The sequence below is a fragment of the Lagopus muta genome, chromosome 4, assembly GCF_023343835.1.
Source record: "Lagopus muta isolate bLagMut1 chromosome 4, bLagMut1 primary, whole genome shotgun sequence".
Classification (NCBI taxonomy): Eukaryota; Metazoa; Chordata; class Aves; order Galliformes; family Phasianidae; genus Lagopus; species Lagopus muta.
This window is the reverse complement of record NC_064436.1, coordinates 2,131,175-2,158,029: the sequence shown is the minus strand read 5'-3', so window position 1 is coordinate 2,158,029 and position 26,855 is coordinate 2,131,175. Positions and strand designations below refer to the sequence as shown.

At 37.6% G+C, this 26,855-nt stretch overlaps 1 long non-coding RNA gene across 6 annotated transcripts in view; it reads right to left on the bottom strand.

The window, feature by feature from the left end:
- Window positions 1-19,512, bottom strand: part of LOC125692435 (uncharacterized) — a 44,171-nt gene extending 24,659 nt beyond the window's left edge. For all 6 annotated transcript variants that reach the window (XR_007376652.1, XR_007376653.1, XR_007376651.1 and 3 more), the window contains exons 1-2: window positions 19,450-19,512; window positions 6,691-6,952 (exon numbers count right to left, since the gene is read on the bottom strand). This is a non-coding gene — a long non-coding RNA (uncharacterized LOC125692435). The remainder of the gene's footprint in view (window positions 1-6,690; window positions 6,953-19,449) is intronic.
- Between the last annotated feature and the right edge of the window lie 7,343 nt (window positions 19,513-26,855).

Here is a 26,855-nt window from a genome sequence, read left to right as displayed (position 1 = left end):
CCTGTTCATTCTTGTACCTTTTATGAGTAATAAGATTTCAAAAACAAACTCATAACTAGACTTACAATCAACATAAATTTAATCTACATTGATTTTGACAGATAATAGCAGACCAATGAAGCACAAAGTTCCTCCATTTCCCTTAACATCAGGGTCATCAGCACGCCAAAAAGCTTAGGAAGTTCACATTTCCTATATATTTCCTATATATTTCCTATAGGAAATATATAGGAATATATATATATATTTTTATATTTATTATATATAGGAATATATATATATATATATATATTTTTTTCTAACAGACTTCTTGTTAATTTATCAAAAATATTTATCAAAAATACCTCTTATGCTTATGGAAACGTTGAATAAGAATAATACAGAATATTACTTCACAGAATAATACTTCAGCATATATTAGTATGAACAAATTTCTATTCTCTTCATAAGCTATGTACAGTTACACTCCTATTATTGCTGTCTCCTGCCTAGTTATCCTCTTTCTCTCTCTGCATATTTTACAACCAAGATGGAAAGAAAGATGCAAGTTGGGTAAGAAAATCACACACAACTGATATTTTATATAATCAAATAATTGTTTGAATTAGAAGGAACCCTTAAAAGCTATCTGGTCCAAATACCCAGCAATGAACAGGAATATCTTCAGCTAGATCATGCTGCTCAGAGCCCCGGCAGCCTGACCTTGAGTATCTACAGGGATAAAGCATCCATCACCTCTCTGGACAACTGTTCCAGTGCCTCACCACCCTCACTGTGAAACACTTTCTTTATATCCGATCCCCTCTTTTAGTTTGAAACCCTTTCCCCTTGTCTCGTCACAACAGACCGAGCTAAAGAGTCTGTCCCCTTCCTTCTTATAGATCCCCTTTTGATACAGAAAGGCCACTCTCACGTCTCTCCAGGGCCCTCTGTTCTTCAGGCTGAAGCTCTCCCAGCCTGTCCTCACTGGGAAGGTGATTCCATCCCTGGGATCATTTTTGTGGTCCTTCTCTGGACGTGGTCCAACAGGTCCACGTCTCTCTTGTCCTGAGGACTCCACATCTGGACACAGTGCTCCAGGTGAAGCCTCACCAGTGCAGAGTATAGAGCAGCTGTGAGATTCCCCTCCACATGCTGACCACACTGCTTTGGATGCAACCCAGGATATGGTTGGCTCTTTGTTTTGTTTAAACCTTGCAAAGCTTCCACTTTCTAAATCATCTCAGTATTTACTCTTCTATTTAATTATTCCTATTCACTTACATCCTGGAATACTATTACCTAAACATCCTCGTCCTTTATTATATAAGAAATCATGAATCTAAGTTGACAACGTACATATTATGGATTAAGCCAAGATTTCTAAATGCTTTCTGACTACTTCACTTCTCAGTAGTCACCAGTAATTCATTTACTTTCTTAAAAAAAAATTAATTTCTGAGCTGTCCAAACTCTAACGTCATCTCCTAAATTTTCAATTATACGTCCTTCATAAAGACATTGTTTTACATTCATTTTTCTAGCATGTATTCAGCATACTAAACAGCTTCAAATTCTTGCTCTAGTTTTTACAAGCCAAGAAAATTATTAACATAAATAAAAAACTGGTAAAGAATATACACATTAAGCCAGTGTTCCTACACTTACGTCATTCTTAAATATGTGTAAATAAGTAGAACTAGAGTCTTGATGTTTAAAACAGGGTTACTGAAATGTATGGTTATCAGACAAGAGCATTAGATCTCTTATTCTTGCTTAACCTGAAAACACAAGCTCTCAGGTAAAATCTTAAGGAAGCATTCTGCAAGGACAGATTCAGGAACCATGCAAAACAGATGAGAAATGGCTTGTCCATTGACCACTCTACAGATTCTCCATAAATTAGATGAACATTATAACCAAAAATACAATTTTTAAGCTTAGTTCAAGAATTTACTAGCTCTTTAAACATTTTCTATCAAAAGGCATTTCTATCTTCATCTGGCTGTTGTCTTTTCATTAATATGTCATCATCTTTCCTGACCTGCTGAAAGACAACAGTTGTTAATGACAGCTGTCAAGATTTGTGTCAAGCAGTACTACTGAAAAAAATCACAGCAAATAATCTTCAAGAAAATGATCTTGTTTATGTTGTGATCTATTGTATACTGTCTTTTATCCAGCGACTTAAAAAAAAATAATTCACAGATTAAATTGAATCATGACCCATAGTAAAGTCACATTCTCACAACAAATAAAAATGCCTCATTCTAAATGGAGGGAGAAACATTTGATAGCTAAATACCATTTCCCATAAGAACAACAGCACCCATTGACTATGAATGATGACAGACCACTGGTATTAAAGTCTGATTCCTGAAAATGAATTTCAGGATCTACTTTGCATGGCTTCAGTTTCTCAACAAGAGAAGAAAAAACAAAGATCTTTCTCCTTGGGCTAGCTGTATTTTTTTAATAATCAAAGTAATGATTTAATTATTGTGATGTTTGCTTTCGTTTCAGCAATCTGTCAGAACTTCTTGGTTAAACTTTTATTCAAAGGAGCTTAATTCTGTATTTTATAAAAAATAAATGCCATGATCTGTAATTTCACACAGGAGACTTGGATTTAAGACACTTAAATGATATCTGGATTAAATTGCTTCAACATGAGATATGTAAGTAAGCAGCATGTCTCACATACTTCATAATAACCTATTTGTAGGTTGACTGTCTCATCCATTCTTCCACAAAGGCAGCAAGTCTTCTTATGGTCATCTCTATGCCTATGACTTCCTCCAGAAGCTTGACAGCTTTATACATTTTGAAACACCTTTCCAATATTCTCTGTGTAATAGTTTCTGTTATAGTGAGGGAAAGTTATTTGCACATTAAAGAAGCAGTAGTTCTGGGTAGCTTGGGGCTGTATGTTTCAGTTATTCAGCTACACCAACAAAAAAACACCCTTATATAAACTCAATGTTTTGATTGCTCAGTGTATGGGAACTGCTGAATAAGGCCTGAACCTCTGATTGACCACCTGAGGTGAGCAATGAGTCAGCCAGAGGAGCACAGGTGAAGGCAATTCTCCTGTGCTATCAGAAGGAGTGGAGTGACTGCCAGTGGGGAAGGATCTCTTTTGGAGATTGTTCCTCTTGGAGTCTTCTCAGTGAGCCCAGGACAAGGGCAAGCTTTCCAACCATTCTTCTTTAGTGTGGTAACTTGTTTAGCCTAACTTTCCTGTATATCTTTTAATTATGACATCTGTATATTCATTGATTACACAGTCAGGTAACAGGCAACCTTCCTGCATTTCTCTTGCAGATGAGTAAAGCCAAGCCAAACCAAACAACAGCTCCCTTTTCAGTTTTCTTTCTATTTTCCCTAGACAGAAGTGACCCTGAGACAACTAGTGCCTTGAGACAGTAGCAGGTCTTTTCCCTCTGTACTAAGAAATCAATGGTAACATCACTGAAGAACTTATTCCCTTTTAAGATGTGATGGCTTCTTCCTTCATAAGAAAGGATAAAAGTTAGCATGGGTGTTCACATACAGCAGTCTTGAATACAAAGTTGTGCTACAGATAATCTATGTTCCCTAACACAATTAACAAATACGAAGGAAATCTTACATTCCCGGAATCTTTTGATAACAGCTGACTGATAAGATGCTTTCTCCTTCAGTTAAAATGTGTTTATAGCGTGGAAAGTGGGTCACAAGCTAGTAAGAAACAGCATGCTAAAGTAAAACTAAAAATGCTGCTGCACGAACTTGAAGAAAGTAGAACACTCACAATCGAATAGCAGTACTCTTTCTGGGTCATTTTTCAGGTAAAAGGGAGGTACAATTACAGTTGTGAAAGTACATTCTAAGGAATAATGACCCCTGCCAGTAGATCAGTGCCTTCTAAGTTACACTAGGCACAGTAATTGCACTGTCACAAGCCTGTAACTACTGTGCTTTCATTTTATTTTACCACACAACAAGAAACAGAAACCTCACTAACTCTGAATACACTGCAAGACCCTGCCAAAGCCTTTACCTAAAAAAGCCATTTAAAAAAAAAAATAATTTCTTATAAAAACTTAAATTGTCTTTGTTAAGCTTTCTACAACACACTTTTCACATGCTATATTTCACATGAGATAGAAATAGTTTGTTGAGCTAGAAATATTTAGATTGGAGTAGTAAAACTGTTCATGCTAATAAATGAAGACTGACTTCAGGAACCATTTGCTTGTCACTAGTTCAGACACCACTGTACTGCACAAAATTATGTCTGTACATTCTGATTAACCATTCCTCAATCCAACAAACTTTAACATACTCAGGATCTAGACTGACAAAGACTCAAAGAAAAGACACCTACGTGTAGAAATTCTTTACTGGCTACAATTGTTCTATTATATTTTAAAACTCCCATGCCACATCCTTGCTCAGATACTATTGAGCTTAGTTTATCCTTTATGGAATACTTCATTCATTCTTTATTGAATGTCTAATTCAAATCATAGAAAAACCAGCATATCCACAACCTTGTTCCTAATCTCCTCTCTATACACCTATAAGAGACTGCCTCCAGTATTTCCAACAGTCCATTTCTTTACCTGCTCACATCAAAAAGAACCCACTGCCAAAATGGTTTTAAAACATAGTTTCATTAATTCTTTCCTCAGACATATTAAAAAATTAGATCTGCTATGGGCCATATATACCTGACAGCCAGGCATTAAAGTACACCTATATTTAACTTTCTGTTTTCCCATCCCAATTGAAACATTAGGCTTAAACATTTTAACCAGAAAACAGAATATGTCATTCCCTTGGAGCTTGGGCTTAATCATGTCTTAGTGGGTGACATCACGAAACTAAGAAGTAATGTGACATTAAATATAGGAAAATGCAGACATGCTCCTAGGACATTCTAATATTCCTTCCAATAAAACTTCATTGATGGTTAGTCAAAATTAAATATTCTCATTGGAGACTCTAATTATACACAGGCTTTTAAAAAAAAAAAAATCATATAGTTCTTGCAGTGCTTGCTCTAGGGATTTCATCTATGCAGGCTACATGAAGCACTAGCATAATCCCAGTAGATGAAACCACCTCCTGATAATTAACATGTGATAATCCACTGGAGTGCAATTTTTTCCAATTGAATTATTAGTACTTAAATTTCCTTTACTCACAATCCCTTCTGCTAGCGTGTGGTTAATCACTTACATTAGAACCTCAATTTCTGTTACACCATAGTGCAAAATGAAGCTCCAGCTCTTCCCACGGCAGTGCTGCCAAAAGGGAGGTGGAAAGGAACATTGCACATAAAATCAGGTTGTATATTCTGTTGTGATGTTTGTAAGCCAGTTATCTATCTAAATGCAGCCCAAAAAGGTAAATGTAAAAAGTCAGAAATTTAAAAGAATTGCTGCTTTTATAAGCAACAGCTTCTTGCTTAACAGCAAGAAAGTTTCACTTTCTTAGGCTTATCAGCTGCATGACCACAACTTTCCTAAGACATCTATTAATTTTACTGCAGTGCTAAGTAACAGATCCTTTGTGGCTCAGAGACATTTCATAACAAAGGCAGTTTCAGCTTTTTAGCAGGACTGACAAGACTGACAGAAATTTTATATTTTACTACAAAAATCAGTATTCACATTTTGAAGTGAACACATCTACAGCAAATTCTCCTGTTCCCCCTTGTGCCTGAGACCTCACACCCAGAATAGAAATTAAATGCAAAGACATGAAGAAACTATGAATCTAAAGAAAAAGTACAAGGTCAACAGTACCCTCTAGACATTCAAAATTCTCTCATTTGTGTTTCTTATGTACACCACAGCTCCTCTGAAATTACTCCCTAGCATAATGGCTTTACAAAACTGTCAATTTCATGCATTTGAGAAGTTATTCAGCCTTCATATTGCTTAGTACGTGCCAAGGTTGGTAAACGGGAACAGTCAGCACAGATTTATCAAGGACAAACCAAGCTTGTTTAGACAACCTGCATACCTTTTCTCATAACATGGCTGGATTTGGGGATGAGAGGAGAGCAGTGGAGAATTCAGCAAAGCCCTCAGTGGTGCATCCCACTGTGCTCTCCTTTGGGATCTGTACTGTTTTAATATCTTTCTTGATACAGCAGAACATTCACTCATTGAGTTTTCAGATTGCACCAAATTGAGGTGACATCCCCAGCTGATATGCAGGAAGGCATAGCTGCAATCCACAGTGAACAGGGCAAGCTGGGGGAACAGACCACCTGTAATCTCATGCAGCTCTGCAAAGACTAATACAAAACCCCATTTCTGCATAGAAGGAGCTCCTTGCAGTAACATAAGCTGGGGGTGACTAGCTGAGAAGTGGCTCTTTGGAAGAAAAAAAAAAGATGTTGGAGATCTGTTTAAAAACAAAACAAAAGCAAGGCAAACACAAGGCAGTAGTGTGTCCTGGCAGCAAGGGATGTCAAGAGCATCATGGGCTGCATTAACATGATCACGATTAGTGATTTACTCTCCCCTCAACTCACCACTCAGACCCTATCTATATATCATTTCCAGTTCAAGTCCTCCAAAATGCAAGCTCAGCAGAAGGCTACCAAGGAGACCCAAGAGCAGCTTTCCCTGGTGAGGTTATCAGAAAGACAGAGCCATAAGAGCACAGAGCTGGAGAATGACAGACAATAAGCATAAACAGAAGAACACTAACCTGAAAGACTTTTTCTTTTAGGGCAGTTTGAACAGGCTGTCCACGGAGGCTGTGCAGTCTCCATCCTTGGAAGCTTGTCCACATGGATGAAGCCTTGAGCTGACCTCAGGACTGGACTAGCAACCTCCCAAGATACCTTCCAGAATTAATTATGCTATGATTGTCTGAAATCAATTCACCAGATCACTCGTACGTATTGTCCAATACAGATCGTCAGTGCAGATGAATGTGACCCGAGAGTAACACTCCAGGTATTAACATCCTATGAGGAACAAGATAGTTACCAAAACAAAGAAAATGCACTTAAAAATCAAGAAGTACAAAATGTTTATAAACTACCATTGCATAATACACCTAATAATTTTAAAAATAGGAAGAAAAAATGCATGATGAAATGCAGAAAGTATTAAGATTGGTACAGATTCACCATAAGAAAGATTCCTATAGTTTGTAAGATAAGAAATACATTATCATACAATGGCAACCACAACAAATGCAGAAGTAGCAACAAGAAAAAAATATCTGTAACAAGATATTAATGTGGAACAACAAAAAAACCCACCAAGAAACTAACTCTCTAAGATAGCTATCAAATAAAATGAGAACATATCATTTTAGGGTTGTGAAGAATATTATTCAGCGAGGTTTACATTTTCAAGACTTAATTTCACTAACAGAAGGATGTAAAGAGGTGCTTCATTGGACATATAAAAACAAGTTCTGTTGTCCAACAAGACAACTAAAATTTATTTCTCTGAATATTTCTATTACTCAGTTAACAAATAATAAACTCACCAGAAAATGAAAGGAATCAAAGACTTCATACACACATATTTAGCAGCATTTACTTAATACTGCAGTCATAATCTTGACCACAAGTCTGCTCCCACTCCACTGAAATATTAGTTAAAACTAAGAATTATTCATATGAAGTTGGTAAAATCCATACACACAGCCCCACATAGCTCTCCCTAGGAATGCATGACATTCATTTGCTCTTACGTACAACTGTTTCTCTAAAACTATCTGGACAGCATGCACATAGTCTCCAGAGAATTTTTCATTTTTATGTTTAAAACACCATTCTACAGACACTATTTCTCCTACTGAACCGTGACATACAAAAGAATCTTATAGGAAAAATAATTCCAGGAAAAAAAATAAGAGCTTCTTTATATTTTATATTTGACATCACTCGGCAATTAAAAGCTGTTGAAACCAGATAGCATTCATCCAAGGGAGATGCACATTCAGGATGATATTGCTAGTTCAAGTAATAAATGCTGCACGACCTAAACATTAGTATTCAAAGTAACCAATTTTGTATCTTAATGAAGAAAGTTTAAGAATAAAAAGGCAACTCATGGAAGCATTTCAATAAAAGGATTCAAAATCCATTGGAATGAGTCTGAAATTATTCAATGGAGAATTATCACTTCTTGTTGCCTTCAAAGCTTTTAAATTATTTACCTTCACTTTGCATTATTTTGAAAAACAGTAACAGACAAAAATAAAGCTACCCTTTGTGACTACATGAATGCAGAGGGTACTTTGCAGATGCACTGTATTTTAACAGCATCTCAGTGCACGTTGCTCATGGTGCCAACACTGCAGCATTTTGCTTTAATAAAGGCTCTTGTTACAGGAAGTAGAGACAGATGTTCTCATTTTGCACCTGGTAGAACCTGGTAGCTTGTTACCATTCACTGCCTCCTTAAATCATTCCCTTAGGTATAAAAATCATCAGACCTATTTCCATTCAAAATTACAAGTATTATAAGGAAGCGTGTTAGAAATCTGTGAGAGCGGAGGTTCAAATTGCCTTTAATCTGTAATTATAGCAACAACTGTGAATATGAACTCCCGAGCATTTTGGAGGAATGTGGCTTTATAAATATCAATCCTTTGTTTTTCTGGCTACAGAAAACAGCCACTCAAAATTGCAACAAACCAGTAGGAGGTGGGGGGCAGGGGATACACGTGCAATATTCTCCTCCCTTATATTCTGGACAATAATAAAATTCCTAGTTTACTCACAACAAATAAACCGCATTACCTTCCATCCTCTCACGTACAAAAAGGGAATTCATTAAGGTGAAGTGAATAGATCACAAAACACATCTGACAAAGTCTACCAGTGCTTAAGCACAAATATGAAATAGTTGCCCTTAGTGTCTCAGATCAAAGAAAACACATTCGTTTTTGATATATTCATCACTGATTAGTAGAAACATTGTCATGTAGTATTCAATTCAGTGAAGTATTCAGGCATTTACTTTAAGTATATGTTCAGAATCTAATTGAAAGTGATTATCCGTATGTAGAACATTAAGCACACGTTCAATGCATGGAGCTTCAAGATCTTCAGAAAAAAATATTTAATTACGCTGAGTGCCTCACTGAATTTGAACTTTGGATTGCAAACAGGATAGTGTGTTTCTCATACAGCTGAACATTTTCCCCTAATAATTCTTAATTCTCTATCCACATAGTACCAATCATCAGCCATTCACTCAATCTGTGGCATCCTGCTATTTAAAAGGCTATAGGCACAATGCACACAAACACCATATTTGCCATGCCTTCACAAGTGGGACTAAGCAGCGAGGATTCACAGAGCATTGAGTGCACAGAAGTGCTCCTAGGAACTGACTGGAGAGGGAGGAAAAGTGAAAAGGGAACGTAACACATCCGAGCACGCGTGCTGCAAAGAAGAACACATTTGTCAGAGGAGTTACAGTACACACAAGAGCATTCTAAAATGCAAAGGATGGGTTTTACAAGTCTTTTACAGACTTATTGTATGCTTTGCACCACCATTTTGTATAATCTTTGCACTTGATGGTACACATCTCCTCTACGTTTTCTTTCAGGAGGAGTTAAAGTAAACAACTTTAGGAGAGGCATTAGGTCAGCACATGCTCTAAGAATTTGAAGGTAGCTAAAGCTGCTCCAGCCCTCACTTTCAGTCTTAAGGCAAGATAGAAATATACATGTACAGTGTAAACAAGTCTTTATTTCAATCCACATTAATACTTACCAGATGCAAGGGGATCAATGAAACACTCTGAGGCTACTGTTGTGGCCAAGTCTAATCTCTCAAGGGACTGCCTGAGAAATCAAACCCTTATGCTCATAAAACAAATAAGCTTGTGTGGAACTGTTCTTAGTAACTGCAGAATTCAACTGCTGCGTGACTCCTGACCATTAAAAACAAGCAAATACTGTTCCACCTTCGATTTTCACCCCTAAAATAATATCTGAATTTAAGTATTTAAGTCAAAGTAACATAATTCAACATATTTACCGTATTTGTTAGAATTTGGAAGTGACCAGAAGGAGACCATAGGTGTTTTTTTTAACACCCTTTTCATTTATTTCAGAAGTCAAACAGGTGTTTCTTTGCAACAAAAGAAACTCCTCTGTTAACTTCTGCAGCAATTCCATAAACTGTTTCGGCTCACACACAACTTCAGCAGAGCCTCACACTTATGCTTGGTGTAAGGTCAACAGAGAAATATCAGTGTATAAAATGAAAGGTGCCCTGTCAAAAAATAGCATAAGTGATAATCAATGCTCTTGAGCCCTTGTGTAATGCAATGGAGCAATAACAGCAGAGTAGCAAAGTCCTAGTCCCAAGTGAGGATTTGCTCACATGCACCAGCCGTAGGCACAGAAATAAAGGAAAGAAACTGCTTACCCTTTGGAAAGCCTCAGGTATGCAGGGATCTCCAACAACCACTTACTGAGGTCTGGGAAGGGGCAGATCCTGTTTCCACACCTTCCAGTCACTCAGGTGCACTGCATGCACTGAGCTCCCCTGGGTTGGCCCTGCCTTCCCATCAGGTGGTCAACCACTGGTTCAGGCTGTGACTTAAGCATTTCCACTACACCTTGTAAATATGAAACCATGGAAACAAGGAGATCAATGCAACCTGACTCTACCTGCTGTAACATGAACAGAAAGGAACAATTCTTCTCTATCTGATTCAGCTTATACTCTCTTTTAAGTTAGCAACATATATATATATATATATATATATATATATATATATATATATATATATATATATTTTAGCAGATGATAAAGCAGAATTCTTCATTTCCATCAGAGAAAATAATACAAGGGCAATTCAAGTAGCTCCAAAAAATATGAATGCTGGAATGTAAAGAATTGTCTTTACATTTGCCACAGAATGAAGGATTTAGATAAATGTGCACAGCAAATTACAGCTCAAAGCTTGTGCGATTCTTAATGCGTGACCATAGTATACAGTAGGGAAGCCAGTAAAGTGAAAATAAGCTTAAGCAACACAGATGAGCATCTCTCCTTTAGCATTTTTGCCTGATAATTGCTTAACGGCACATTTCATTTTACTTTCTATGTAGTAAATGATACTTTTATGACAGCTTTAAAAATTGAGCGTTACAGATGCAAGTTGTTGTTCCAACCATTAAAGATAAATTAAAAAAAAAAAAAAAAAAGAAGAAGAAAACAAGCACCAAGTTCTGGTTTCAGAAAAAGGGCTCATTTGCTCTTGAAACACATACAGGATAATACACTAGAAAATGAGTAGAGATTTCCTAAGATTTCCTTCATCAGTCCCTTTGGAAAAAGACATGATTTCAAAATCTGACTTCCTAGCATCAAGGTATTTAGGTATCACACTTCTCAGAAGTGAGCAAACATTCAATTTAGCTTTAGTTAAGCTAAGCTAAGCTTGCCACCTGCTTGAGTAATTGGCATTTAAAATACAAACTCAACAGAAGCATTTGTAATAGTTCATTTTACAGTACATTTCCTTTCCTCTCCCCACTAACAAATTAAAAATATCACAGGGATAGTAGGGAATAGAAGCTATAGGCCAGTTGGGGCAAGAAAAATTTGCAGGTTAAGTTTCATAATTGTAATACTCAGCACAATCACAGAACTTTTTCATATTACCTGTTCCCTTTTGCAAACAATTTTTTCTTCTCTTTTTTTTTTTTTCTTTTTAATAACCATGATGTTTCTTAAGCTATAAGAACAGATCCCAGTAACAAGCTGGCTCGATCAGTTCCTGCTTCAGTCCAGATCTTGCTCCCAGTTTGGTATCACCACTAGTATATTAGTAATATGCATTCTCAATTGACATGCAGATGTATGACTGCATCACCATCTCATGCAAGATGACTGGCATCTTGCACAGGAATGATTATACACTGGAAAAGATTGGCCACTGAACAGGAAAAAGACACTAACCTGTAGCCCGCTGCTTCTCAGCATGCTTGTTTGTAGCAGCAAATAGCAGATCAAGCTTTGTTCTGTGCAGGTTTCATATTAGATGTCTCATCTACAGTTTGCATCAGTGGATACAAGACAGCAAGTCGAGATTTATGGATTAAGAGAGTAATGGCACATCTCATTGTGCAACTACTGAGGAACTTTGTGCCTTCCATACACACAGAATAGTTTTCTACTGAGTAAGGAATGATGATTAATGGGCTACTGATGTACAAGTATTTTAGACAGCCATTAGAAGGGAGAAAATAGTGATCCAAGGATAAAAACCTTTGATTTCTAGAAACCATCCCTGTTGCAACATTACACCATTCCTGTGATGAATAAACACCCATTCTGATCAAATATTACGCAAGGATGCCTGCATTTTTCTGATTGCATCCTAATAATTAACTATTTAGAGAGAGGAAATTTTCTCGTGAAGAGATAAATAATGAAAAATAAGTGCTTACATATGAATTGCTTTGGTTTGTTGCTTTTTTGTTGTTGTTTGTTTGTTTTTTAAGCCACAAAACCTTATTTTTCCTTTCCACCATAATGGTAGAAGGATTAAAATGTACTAACCTACAGTCAGAGCTGAGTGGAATCTTGCTGCATCTTTTTCCCAAAATTCCAGAGACTGGCTTTCACAAAACAAAAGCAATCAAAAGAAAAATAAACACTCTGAAAAGCACAAACACATCTGCTCGGACAGCTAAGAGAGCAAAAGAAACATGAATACTGAGATTCTAAACAGCTTTCTAATCTCACAGCTAGAGTAACGTAGATGTTTTCACAGATACAGCCACAGCATTTCAGTAGTATGTTAATCCCACCTGAATTTCAGATTAAGCAAAAAGATGCAATGCTTGATCTATATTCAAAAGACTATTACAAATGCAAATATATCCTGCAATCACCCCCACTGTCGATTATTCTGAAGGAAATCAGGCACTGTGGATAATTTCAGAATAATAATAATCAGATTGATAATAATTCATCTGTGGAAGGCATTGCCCATAGTCTTAATGAACCACTCCTATGCTAGAATATTGATTGTAAGAAAAGCTACGCATACACTATAAACAATTTAATGAGGCATGAAACAGCAACATAAGGTTATACCTTCTTTCTTTTTAACCTTGTTTCCCAAGAAACACGGTCCTTAGGGAAACTATCCCTTTCCAACACAATTCCAATTTATATATACACTTTACAGGCAGTTTGTAGGATTTTTCTTGCTGCTATACCTGTAAGTTCAGGAAGGCAGCTGTTGCCATTTGTTCTTCCAGTTTGGGATAGAAACATCTCTTAAGTGATGAGAACATCATTTCCCCAGCTGGGCAGTTTTCAGTCCCACCACCGATGCCTTTATTAAGCATAATTCTGGACCATCCCTCCTCCTCTTCCCAGAAGCTCTCCCCAGCCTATCTCAGACTGAAAACTACACCTTAAATACCATATTACTCTTCATAACATCTTCCTGTCCTATTCTATATTTCTTTTCTTCTCTTCTTACAAAGCATTCCCATATCAGTGACATCCTTTCTTCCTCCAATCCAAGCCACATCTTGTCTCAAACAAGTTCCCCAGTATTCCTTCCAGTATCTGCTGCTCATTTTTTGTAACTTTTATTATACACCCTCTTGTCCCCCAGACACATTTACAGATTAGAGAATCTTTCAAAAGCTTCCACCACTGCTGTCAATTTTGCTTTCTTGCCTGTAATCTGAGATACATCTATCATTTTTTCTAGAGGTAACACAAGAAATCCACAGTACCTCGTAATCACAGCAAGCTTATGTAGCGAAGTATAAAAATATTGCTCATAACTATTGTACAGAAAAGTATGAAGTTCCAGGAAGAAAAAATATTCTATATTACAAAACAGCTGTAGGCAGAAGTAGTTCCCAGTTGTGCACGAGAAGTGACCACAGAAAAATAGCTCATATAAAAGAAATATGTCTTCATATTTTTAGAACACTTTTTTCCCCTGTAATTTTGAAATACTGGCTGTAGATTTTTTTTTTATTTTTTATTTTCTTTTTTGTTTCCCCTTCCCCTCCCTTCCCCCCCCTCCCATCCACTAATTAGCTGAATTGTTTCAGCAGAGAAATAACAAATGAAACATTTCCAAAGCATAAATCAGACTTGGTATTGCATTTGCATGAAATTCTGAGCCAACACAGGCAAGTTTAGCTGGCTTAAGACATGAGAGGTTAGATACAGCCTAGGTCTCTGGAACCCCAACAATGTGCCTCATCACTAGAATTTACTTCCATCTTTGCTGTAAACCAAACTCAGGAAATATGTTTGTATGAGAGGTTTCTCATTAGATAGAAAACATTTCAGGTTGAAGTCAACAGTAATAGCATAAAGAGTTGGTTAACAGTCTATTGCCAGTGTGGAGCTCTGGGCAAGGACCCTGGGCTTCCCTGGGGATGGTGGCTGGTCTTCCAGCCATCTGGAGGAGTGAACCACCACCTCTTCCTAAAGCAAAGGTACCATAAAAGCACAGGTGAAAATCCACTGGCTATGCTCAATACCACATTACAGCTTCCTGTAACTTAGAAAGTTTTTTTGAGTAAACATTACCATCAATTTTTTTAAAGTATTGACTTCATGACAAAACCGGCTGATCTTAAAAAGAAGAATTAATTGGATTAGTAAATATTTATTGATCATTTGACTTGGAACCACATTTTCACAGCCTTTTGAATCTCATTAGCTGGGAGCAAAAACAAAACATGACTCCACTTTGTACACCTGCTGAACCAGCACTCCCACTTGAAACATGTTATTATCAGAGCTATCAACGTAACTTAAAATTGAGACAATAAACAGCAAGAATATGCAAGAAAGAAAGAGATTGACCTATAACTATAAAAACCCTACACAAATTATCTGCAGTTAGTATCAGTTGGTCTCTCTGTACACCAAGGATGGAAGAGGAACCGTCAACATCTGAAAGATGTTGACTTACAATGCACCACTGTTTGTACAGTTCTCTGCCAAGGAGTTTTCTATTTCCAGCAAATTTCTGTTCTTTCTCCTTCTTTGGTCTGAAGCATTGGAATGGTACATTCTGTTTATCAGAAGTTTTTGGAAAATGATATTAGTACTGCTGTCTGCAAACAGCACTTAACAGCACTTAACTGGGGGCTCTGTTTTAAATTTACAAGGAATTCCAGCAACTTACTGCTATCCACATATAGCCTTCTAACCTGACCTTGATGTAAAATTTCAAAGCAGGGAAAAGGAGAAAGTAACAAAAAAAAAAAAACCCTTTCACAATTTCCATCTACATATACTAAGCTTAAGACTCTCACAGAAGAATTCCAATTAATGTGTTTCTGAAATACAATTAAAGTCTGAAAAGCTACTGTGAAACAAAAGTTTATTTTCCTCTTCAGCTGGCAACTACTTAAGAGACAAAAATTCTAGACTTCTGGGCTAGTCAGCTGTGGAAAAGATATGATTGTAGTCGTATGAAAACCTTCCCACTTTGCAGCGTCTCATGGAATTTCTCATGGGAAATATAATGAACCTTTAATTCCCATGGAAAAAAGTCAAATGTTCCAAAATTTACAAAAGCCAAAGCATTGGCTATTAAGTGTGTATGGAAGTAGAGGAAAGGGAAGGGAAATAATTTGCAAATTTTTGCTCTGTGTCAGTTATCAGGAGTAAGAAGGTGGAGTGCATTGCTGTACTTTCTATTTACTCAAGCAAAGAGAACGATGCAAAAAGTGCAAGTGAGAAAGAAAATGGGCAAACCTGCAAAGTCATACCATTTTGCACCTAAGCAGAAATTTTAATCCTAAAAAAAACAAACAAACAAACAAACAAAAAAAAAAAACATTTTGGCAAACAAGGCACTTTGCTTTACCCTAACATCAATGACAGAAGGCTGGGGGAATGGACAGAGGAGAATTAGTGGCCAGTCAGAGCACACTGCAGAATGCACACATCAAGCTTCTTCATGCTGTAGCACTTCTTCCCCAGCTCATACACATAACAAAAAGGAAGTTCAAAGAATAGGTTATAGAAATGTGCGTTGATGCCATTCTCCCATCCCATGTAAACTTTTTTGTTCTGTTTTTTTCTATTTCTCTAACTACTCATATTGCAAGTATTGCATTGCAAGTACGTGCACCTTTAGAGGAAGGATATAACAGTGTCACCACAGAATGGCTCATGGAGATGCAGCAAAGGACTTCGGAAGTATCTGAAATTCATTTGGGTCCTCCCACATTACGTGAGTTATCAATTAACTAATTAAACCATTCTATTCCAGACCTTGAAAGGTCAGGTCCAGTAAAATGGAGGACAGACACTGAACAGCAGAAGATCCAAGGTAATAGCAGCCTTAATTCCTTCATAATAAACAGCTTTATCAACTTTTTCGTCAGTCTCTCTCCTAGATAAATGTAGACAATGAAAAGTAAATCAAACACAGAATATTCAAATCAGTGCTTTAACTACATTATTAATGACTAATTTAAACAAACACCTATTCTGATGAAAGAAAATACCATGATTTTGAAAACCTGCCTTATCCTACTTGATTACTCCATTTCATAAAAAGTTGAAAAGTACTAAAACGCTGGCCAGAAAAAAGTTTGTTGAAAACACAGAAAGATTATTAATCTTCTGTTCTATTTAAAGCAGATGGATGTGGTGAAACTGGGAGGTAATAGGTGTGTATAATCAAGATGTTATAATCACAATTGTATAATCAATAGATATCAAGATGTTATAATCACAATATAATCAAGAGAATTAGGCAAAGTAAACAACGATCACAAAAGAGAATAAGTGAAAGAGCTTACCCATCGGCTGAGCTCACCAGAAGACACCAAGAGGGGTGATCTCCAGAAGAGATCCTTCCCCTCTGGTAGCCAGCTCTTAAATAGGTCTAGGAATTGCCTTCACCTGTGCTCCTCTGGCTGACTCATGGCTCACCTCAGGTGATCAATCAGAGGTTCAGGCTGTGACTCAGCAGTTCCCATACATAGGTGTAAATGTCAACACTTAGGAATGACTTTAAAAATAGAAGTTCCTGCTAAAAGTGTCACTAGTTGTAGGAGATACGCCAGCAGATTCACTTCAGAGGTCATGTCATTTTATCACTGCAGCATATAGAATGAATACTCTAGTGCAACAAGCAATATCAGTGTTTCTTCTTAAACTGTTTTGTTGGGTTTGCCCTTGGCTTTTTTTTTTTTCCCCTCCATATACGAGTAAGCTTCGTAAGAGGGCTCTTGCCGATATAGCTAATATTTAAGAGGGAAAGGAAATTGCATTCTTAATGATGCTCCATCACAGAAATTTCCACTGAGTGCAAAGCAGACTGGGAAGTCAATCAAAGGTCAAGCCCCTGAGAGGTCAAGTTCCTTGAATGAACACAGTTCTGACGTTTAATTGTTCTCAGGCAGAGCTCTGCAGATAGGTCAGCAGTGAATTTCATAGCTGACAACATCCACAGAAAGAAATCACTCCCAAGGCTGAGATGGCTATGCACCACTTAGCAACAAGATGAAAAAAATAAGTAACTGTGGAAAGCAAGACGCTTTTGTCTCACCATTTAGAAATTTGTAAACAAAAAAACCCACTTGTATCACTAATGCATCTCACTCTCAAAAGTCACTGAAATGCACAACGAAAATAAAAGAGATTGCACAACAAAAGAGATTCACAGAGATACTACAAGAGAATGAAGAAGTGCTTGAAATAATATTGATGGTAATAGCAACCTAAAAGTTCAACTTATTTCCAATAGCTGAATGACTAGAAATTATCTGCCCCTTCAAATCAGTATATTAAGGGACTGGACAAGGCACGTGGATTATAAAATTGCCACTCATGCCCATGGTTGGCACTTAAACCCCATTCTTGACTCCAAAGCCCATAATACTTTATGACATTTCAAAGATGCCTAACAATCTTAAATGGGTAAATTAATGCATATCAGAACAGAATGCTCTTTGGAAAAAGTGGCATGCTGTTCAGTTGCAATTTACCAGCTTACCTTTAAAAAGAAAGAGATGAATATGACAATGGGAGTTTTTTCTGAAGATGGAATTCCAACTCAACTATACAGAAGGTTATATAATTGCTAAGAAAACTTAGGGCAGTGGAAAAGCAGGAATCAATTACAGAGCATTATAACACCAATAATCATCTGTAAAATATGCAGAACCATGCAGGCACCTTTGCATAGCATCCTCCTTCCATGTGGAAAGTGGAAAATAGAAAATAAGTTTTCTCTTTTCTCAAAGCCTGAATCAAAGTACTCATTCTATTCACTTGCTCCTAAGCAAGTAATTGACTTGTACTGCTCTTGTAGATTAAAAAAAAAAAAAAAAGACAAGAAAATAACACATTGAGTAAATTAGCAACAGCCCTCAGAAAGTGCTAATGAAGAATCCCTTACTTCTTCAATTTTCATAATGACAGGATACATCACATTAATAATTCTGAATTTTGAGAACTCCCAACCCGCAGCGCCGCAGCCCTAGCCTGCATTCACAAGGTAATGTATTTGCATTCAGATTGCCACCTGTGTACCTTTATTACTTAGTGATCAAAGAAGGTCAAAAATAATCAAGTATGCAAACCAGCTCCTAAGCATGACTATCTGAAATGTTTCCTTTCTGTTACACAATCGTGGAAAGAATATAATTTCCATCAGCACACCACTCTAGCAGTCTTAAAAAGAGATACAAGCTTTCCATGCAAGACTGTAGCTGAAAACAGAAGAAAAATATAATGCAAAAAAGATTTCGTTGTATTTTTCAGCAAAATATTATTTATAGCCATACGTAAGTGTTGTACCATCACACCAGTAAAATGAGTCCCTTGGTTGCTCTTGATGACTTGAGGTGTCCCATAGGCAGCCATCAACTTGGTGAGTGCCTTGATGGCGTATCCCTGGTTTGCTTTTGGTACTGGATAGGCCTGCAGTAGCCCACTTGCCATCCATGTACCAGGCACCTTCAGGAATGGGATATTCCCTATCTTGATTTCCCATCTTGAAAGGGACTCTTCTCTGGTGGAGTGACCAATGTTTCTTTTGGTACATCGCTACGATACATCACTGGACCTAGGATCTTCTTTCAGTGCTCATAAAGACAGACTACTACTTTGGCTGAGATAGGTGCCACCGTCTGTGCTTGGGCCATCCCCGTTTTAGGAAGCTGGGTCAGATCTTTCACCCACCCCTTAAATCAGCAGGGTGGTCTTAACTACAACCTCCCATCTGGAGGCCTCAGTTACAGAGGAACGGGCATCCACTGTCACATTCTGACAATTCTGAAACTTTTGATTGTCCTTCAACTACCTCCGTGGAAGAGGACACGATCAGGCTGGCAACCAATTTCCACAAACTGAATTTCAGCTTGGATTAAGTCATTAAACACATAGCAATTGGGTAGATCAATATGACAGGAGGATCAGCACAATAGAAAAGTGCTATAAAGGAAGGAAAGAAGATTGCTTACCTGTATCAGAAGATTCCAGGTTTGCAGGAGAAAGCTCCAGGGAGGGATCTCCAGAAATAAATCTTTCCCAGCGGCAGTCAGCCCTTAAATAAGGTCTAAGAGAGTAAGAGAGGTGCAGCCAGCTTCCACCCTTTCTGATCACGCAGGTAAATTGCCTTCACCTGTGCTCCCAGGCTAACTGGGTCCTTTCCTCAGGTGCTCAATCAGTGGTTCAGGCCATGACTCAAAGGTTCTCATACACTTGGCTTTTTTTTTTTTTTTTTTTTTTTTTAAACTTAGCAGACAACAATGTGGAAAGGGATAGCATGAATTATTCTTGAATTACATCCTATTCACTGAGAGAAAAAACACAGCACAGAGAAACTCAGCAGCTAAGCAAAGACAAATTCTTATCCAGTGCATATGTATTTGGACAACTTCTAGTTCAACAGCATGGATGTTGTCCATGGTTTGGACAGGTACGCCATTTGCTGAGCTAGCTGGATGGCCAGGCCCAGAGAATGATGTTGAATGGAGTTCACCATCCTGTCCTCTCTAATAAATGTACTGATGACCTGGATGAGGGCATTGAGTGCACCCTCAGTAAGTTTGCAGATGACATGAAGTTAGGATGAAGTGTCGATCTGCCTGGCAGTAGGAAGACCCTACAGAGGGATCTGTGCAGGCTGAGTAGCTGGGCTGAGGCCAATTGAATGAGCTTTAACAAGACCAAGTGCCAGGTCCAGCATTTCAATTCCAAAAACCCTACCCGTTGCTGCAGGTTTGGGCCAGCATGGCTAGAAAAACAAATATGAGAGAAGAACCTGGGGGTGTTAGTAGACAGCTAGCCAAATATGAGTCAACAGTGTGACCAGGTGACCAAGAAGCCCAACAGCATCCTGGCTTGTATCAGATACAGTATAGTGAGCAGGATTAGGGAGGCAATCAACCCACCCACTGAGGAGGTGTTTAGTATTCACCTTTAAAACTACATTTTGGGTCCCTCACTACAGGAAAGACATCAAGGTCCTGGAGTGTGTTCAGAGAAGGGCAAAAAAAAGCTGGTGAGGGATTTGGAGCACAAGTCTTACGAGGAGCAGCTGAGGGAACTGGAATTGTTTAATTGAGAGAAGGGGAGGCTCAGGGGAGACCTTATTGCTCCCTACAACTACCTGAAGGGAGATTGTGGCAAGGTGGGGGTTGGCCTATTCTCCCATGTAAGCAGCAATATGATGGAAGGTAATGAACTTAAATTGAGCCAGGAAAGGTTCACATTAGATAGTAGGAATGATTTCTTCTCAGAAAGAGTGGTAATAGATTTAAATGTGCTGCCCAGGGAAGTGGTGGGTCACCATCCCTGGAGATTTTCAGTAAAATTGTAGATGTGGAACTTAAGGTCATGATTTAGTAGGCATAGCAGTGATGGGATGACAGTTGGACAAGATAATCTTAGCGTTCTTTTCCAATCCGAATGATTCTATCATACTTTTCTACATTACCAATTACATGCAAACATACCATGAATTAAATTCCCAAATTAACCAATGTAGGCGTGGGCATGATTCCACACAAAGAACTCATTTTGTCAATTTTGTTTGCAGAAAAGACTGAAATTCTGGGAAACAACAAATTCTCAGTTACCTACCCACACAAGATTACTTTATAATGTGCAAATGAATCAAAATAATATAGACTCCGACAGCTCAGAAGCAAGGGCAAAGAGCTTTAAAAGTATTTCAGTCCCAGGTGTATAAACAATCTGTTTGTTTTCTCTGTTATTGCAGGGAAGGATACAACTTCCTGTCTGAATGCCACACTAGCATGAAAATCATGTTTTGTTTGTGCCAGAACACTTCACACTAAAGACTACATACATGAAATACAGTGATCATACTTTATATGTGAAATAAATGCTCACACAACCCAGGAGTTATAAAAGTAGACAGTAAAAAGGTACTGTTTTAATTAATTCATAGACATTGTTTATATATACATATATAAAATGTGTACATAAATAAAAAAAATATGTTTGCCATCTCAAAGGTAGTATCACAACAACAAATGAACACATTTATTTTCTAGTGGAAGCTGAGAAAGTCTGAGGGAATTCTCCAACATAAATAGTCTCCCTGAATAAATATAACGCTGAAAAGTAATTTTACGTCTCAGAGCTATCTGGAGAGAAATGAAGCTGTTGGCTGGGACTACACTGAACATTTTTTCATTTTAGCTTGATCTGACAAATAAAAGATACATTTAACTGAAGGAGGAATGAGCATCCATAATCAGGTAACTATGTCATACACCCCTTAAGGCTAACCGCTTGCAAAACAGCAACTGGGCTTTCTGGAGGTGCTTTTTCTTCCCCTTTTTCTTTTTATACCATTCCTAGCAGATCATGAAATTTGATTCCAAGAGCAATACACACTGGAACTACTCTGGAGAACATAAGGTTTAAAACAGGAACAACCAGGTGAGGTTCTCTACTTGAGTTCTGAGTATTTTCAAAGATGAAGATTGCACAAATCCTCTGGATAATCAGCTCTTTTGTCTAACCATCCCCAATATGAAACTTTTTCCTTGTATTAATTTGGATTTAACCTGTTTTATCATGGATATGATGCTTCTTGTCCTATCACTGTGCACCTACTAGAAGAGTTGAGTTTTGTCTTACCAAGATAAGCATCAGATAAACTAAGCATCAGATAATTTCAGACAGCATAAGACCCTCCCATGGTTTTATCCTCAGGCTAAACAAATCCAACTTTCAGCCGCTCCTTGCATACAACACATTCTAGTATCCCTGACATTATTTTCTCCAGAGTCATTCTTGTATATCAACGTGTTTCTTGTACTGGGGAGCCAGAACTAAACAGTATTCCAGGAGCAACTCACACATGCCAAATAGGAGAGAATAATCACTTCCTTCAACCAGACTTTCATGTCCTTGCTCTTACAGCATAGGGCAATAAATCCAACTTTTTGTTAAAATGATATTGTTTGCATGAACTAAGGTTCATTGACCTGGAATTAGGTTTAAGAATGAGCTCTTTTCCTAAGACTGAGTGTCTTGCATGCATTTAGGCTGATGTACTTTTTCCATAGTTGGCATCCTTTACTGAGACACACTGATTTCATGCATTCAGCTCATCCTCTGGAACACTAGAATTATCTTCTGCAAAGTTTCAGGTCTCCGAACTGCACTCTTATACTTTGTTATCAAACTTGGCTTCCTACAAGGTGTTTGTGTGAACACCTGGGCTACAACACTTACTCACACCTGAGCATATTGCCGCTCATCTTCATGGCAAAACAAGAAAGTTGTTCACTGCTCTACTGTCACACAAAATGGAAACACAAAAGGCCAACAGAACCTTTCAATCACACAGAGAAGAACTCGGATTTTCACCCGTGGACAAGATAGACATGATAGAAGGCTAGGTAACTGCATACCATCTCATAAATCCCGGAATTTGCTGGTAGCCATCTGTGGGAAGACTGCTACAGACCAACTCTCAAATATTATGAGATTACAGCAACTTGATTGGTACAGACTTGGTACTGTCACCTCACAGCCAGGATATAAAGTAAGTAGCACTTGTTGGGTTTATGTTTGTCTTATTGTTTATTTTGTTGGGGTTTTTAAAATTTATTTTATTTTTCACATTCTATCACTTACTTCCCTTTTTCATTCTTTCTGCCCTTTGACATTTGTGCAGAAAGCAATATTTCTCACTCCTCCTCTGGCTCAAAAATACTATATTCCTTAATAAGCTTCTGGCCACCAAGTCAAATCAAGCTACTGTGTGGAGGGGGAAGAGTTGGAAGAAGCTATATATATATATACATACACATGTATGTATGTATGTATACATTATGTATATATATATATATATATATATATATATACATACACATACACTTGGATATAAGCAGACACCAAATTTGCTTCATTCACTTTGCAATGATATATATTGTACTGGAAATTTTATTTTAGATATTAAATACAAACCACAGAGTTTAATATCAAAATGTCTGATATCTGATATACCAGCTAGATAGAATAACTAGACAGGAGTGCAACAATCAGAAGTCTGGTACTAAAACCAAATGCATAATTCTCCATTGCTTTTTTCTGTGTCCATACAAACAATGAGAGTCAAACAATAGCATTGTGGTAGGACATATGACAAATCTGTCACATGTCCCAAGGAGATTTTACTGAGATGTTTCAGTCTTCTTGAAACTGCAGCATCCAAATACAACTTTGTGACCAGAACTGAACTTCTATGAAGACCCTGCAGAATGATCCCAAGACATTTACCAGAAATATCTCTGGAACACATCAACCGTTCAAAGACAGCAGAATGGCCACATGGTGCTGACTCCCTGTTCTTACTTCCTCTTCCAGTAATGCATCTTAAAAGGAAAAGTGTCACTTCATCAAATTCCTATTTTGCCTAATTATGTAAGACAATGGACATTCCAGGAGAAAATTCAACCATACACAAGTGTTTTTATAAATGAATATACTGCATCTAAAAGTACCTATATATAATGTCAGGTGTTTCAGTATCTGCTTTATCTAACACCTTCCTACAGATAATCATACTTCAAGGAAGTTAAATACTAATAATCGGTATGGCTTTCTTGCTACTTTCAACTTCTATTAGCTTGCTTATCTATATCAATATGTATTTCTACTTCCAATAGGCAAGAAAATTTAATGAAATTACAGTAGTGTTTTTAAGGCAGTCATTTAGAGGTGCTGATTTAATAAAAAGAATCCATTTTGAGAACTGCAGCACTGAAAAGATAATGCAGAACATTTATTTCTGCAGACAATGCAGTACTGCCAGCCTGGCTCAGCCAGTAGCCCTTATGGAGTGAGGTACAGATTTATAGTAATAAGGCTGCACGTACAGGTTTTCTAACAGAAGAACAAGAAAGAAAAGGAGGGAAACAAGGAACAGAATCACAGAATTGTAGGGGCTGGAAGGGACCTCCAGAGACCACTGAGTCCAGCCTCCCTGCAAAACAGGCTCTCTACAGCAGGCAAATAATAGGCAATCATCTGAGACATGGCGCTCCAGGCTGTTAAAACAGGAGAGCATTCTGAGTCCTAACCTACACAGAACTCTGTGGCAAAAGGCAGCAGAAAGAAGTCACAATTCATAGCACTTTGAACATGACTTGTTAAGAAGCTACAATTAAGATGAATCTTAGCATACTTATTCATAAGACCAAGGAAATGCAACTGGATCCAGCAACTTCTGTCAGTTCTTAGCCTGCACACACTTGTAGATACATCAGGCTCTTTCAAACTTAGTCCTACTTCTGAAAGGGAAGCCTTTGAAAAAGCTGAATTCTTCTCTGACTTGCTGTTCTGAACATCATATTTTCTCCTGGAAATAGATACAACACAGACCTAGGATATGAAAAAACAAGGCAATTTTAGGAATTCGGATATATTAAGCTTCATACAATATTAGAAACCCCACCACATAGCTCACTTGCTGATCACAGAAACAAAAAAATGGAAAATTTGATTTGGCTTTGCTGGCTTTTTTGAAAAACATTCCTTGGTGAACCAAGAAAACAGACATTTCTGAAAAAATAAATACTTGCTTCAGGGAAGTAGTGAACTTAAAAGTGATCAAACCAGGGCTTCACAGCTGCTGATTTTTTGTGCAATCATTGTTTATTCTTTACTGTAGAACTCCTATAATCAAGGTATAAGTCAAATCAGCCAGGAAGAGTTAACAATTTGATTATCAGTCTTGCTTAAACAGCTGGACTATAACAAATCCTTCAAAAAGTAGGTGCTTCCATCATTTACTTACTCCTGACCTTACGATGCGTTCCATTTGGCACACAAACCCCGAGTCAAACGTGAAAGGTATTACATAACACATGAGGATCCTGCCTGCTTTAGCTCTCCAGTTATATACCGATTTTAGGAAAGCTAACTTGTAATGGCACAAGAACAGTTTAACCTCTCCTGTGGAAATCTCCACAGCTGTCCATCTGAACCTCCCTTAAAACTGCAGTGCTTACATGGTACAGTAGATTATAAGTGAAGAAAAAGAACTGGAAAATAACATATACAATTTTATCTTGATAGCACATTATGTTTGAACGAAAGCCATTCATTGCAGAATAAAACACAAATACACTTAATGAGTGCCTGCATAATACGTACAGTACTCTGCAAGAGCAAAATACCATTTTCATCCCTGCTGCTACATGAGTAGGACATGCATCATACTGTCATGGTTTTATGATTTTTGGTTATTGGTATTCCATATCATAACATCATGTAGTGCACTGGGAGTTAAAGAGTTAATGGTCCAGGTCCAGGTACTTGTCCCAGAAGAGAAGAACTACTGCACTCCCCAGAGGACTGTTTGCTGTTCTGCTGTCATTTCTACTCAAGGGAAACAAATAAAGGCTTTGGTTAGGTCACCTGAAATTCCTTTTTGATTGTCTGGCTCATCTTGTTCCAACCGCACGTCTCGCCTCAGCATTACAGTAAGGCTTTGGCTTTCAGACACTCATTATATTTATTAGCTGCTATTATAATTATACTCCATTATACCGTATTACAGTGTGTTGCATTCCGATATCTTATTCAGTAAATTAGTTTGTTTCTCCTCACATCGTTGCTGCTGTTTTATTTCGGGGCTCACCTCCCTACCCTTTTCCCCCCATTTCCCCTTTTCGGAGGCATGGATCTGTAAGTGCCTCCACCCCACTAGTCACAGAACTGGGCCAAGCCAGCCCATAAACAGAGTTTAAAGGGATAATACAGTATGTAAATCAACTATTAGATCAAACCTTGGAATTCTAAGGAGAAACACACCACTCTTGTGCATTTGATTCAACTGAGTATCTTCTACTTACTATTCTACCTGAATACCTTCTATTTACTGTTCTTCTTGGATACTCTGAGTCCGAAGTCCTTTATAGAGTCAATTTTTTTTTTTTTCAACACAGTCCCTACTCTGTCCTACTCAAATGATCCTCCATAAAAAAAATGTGATTTTCTCCTAAAAATTAATTCTTAACATAATGAAGTTATTATTATGCTTTCTATCCTTCTACATCCTGCCTGCTGAACAGTCAACTTAGTACCGTGTTTTATTAGTGATACAACTGCTCTTACTACATTTTCATCCTTGCTGGTTGAATGGTTACAAGAATCAAATTGATCTGACAACAACTAAGTTGAGAAGTCAAAATTTCTATCTTACCAGATTCACCAGGAATAATCACCAGATTATTGAATCAGAATTCAACTACTAAGCCTGCATTAAAACCACTCCGTATTTCTTCCACACAGTTACTGAAAACTACGTCAAAAACCTGGAGTTCAATGTTTCAGTGAACCAACTGCATTTATAAGGATACTTTACATAGAAAGTAAG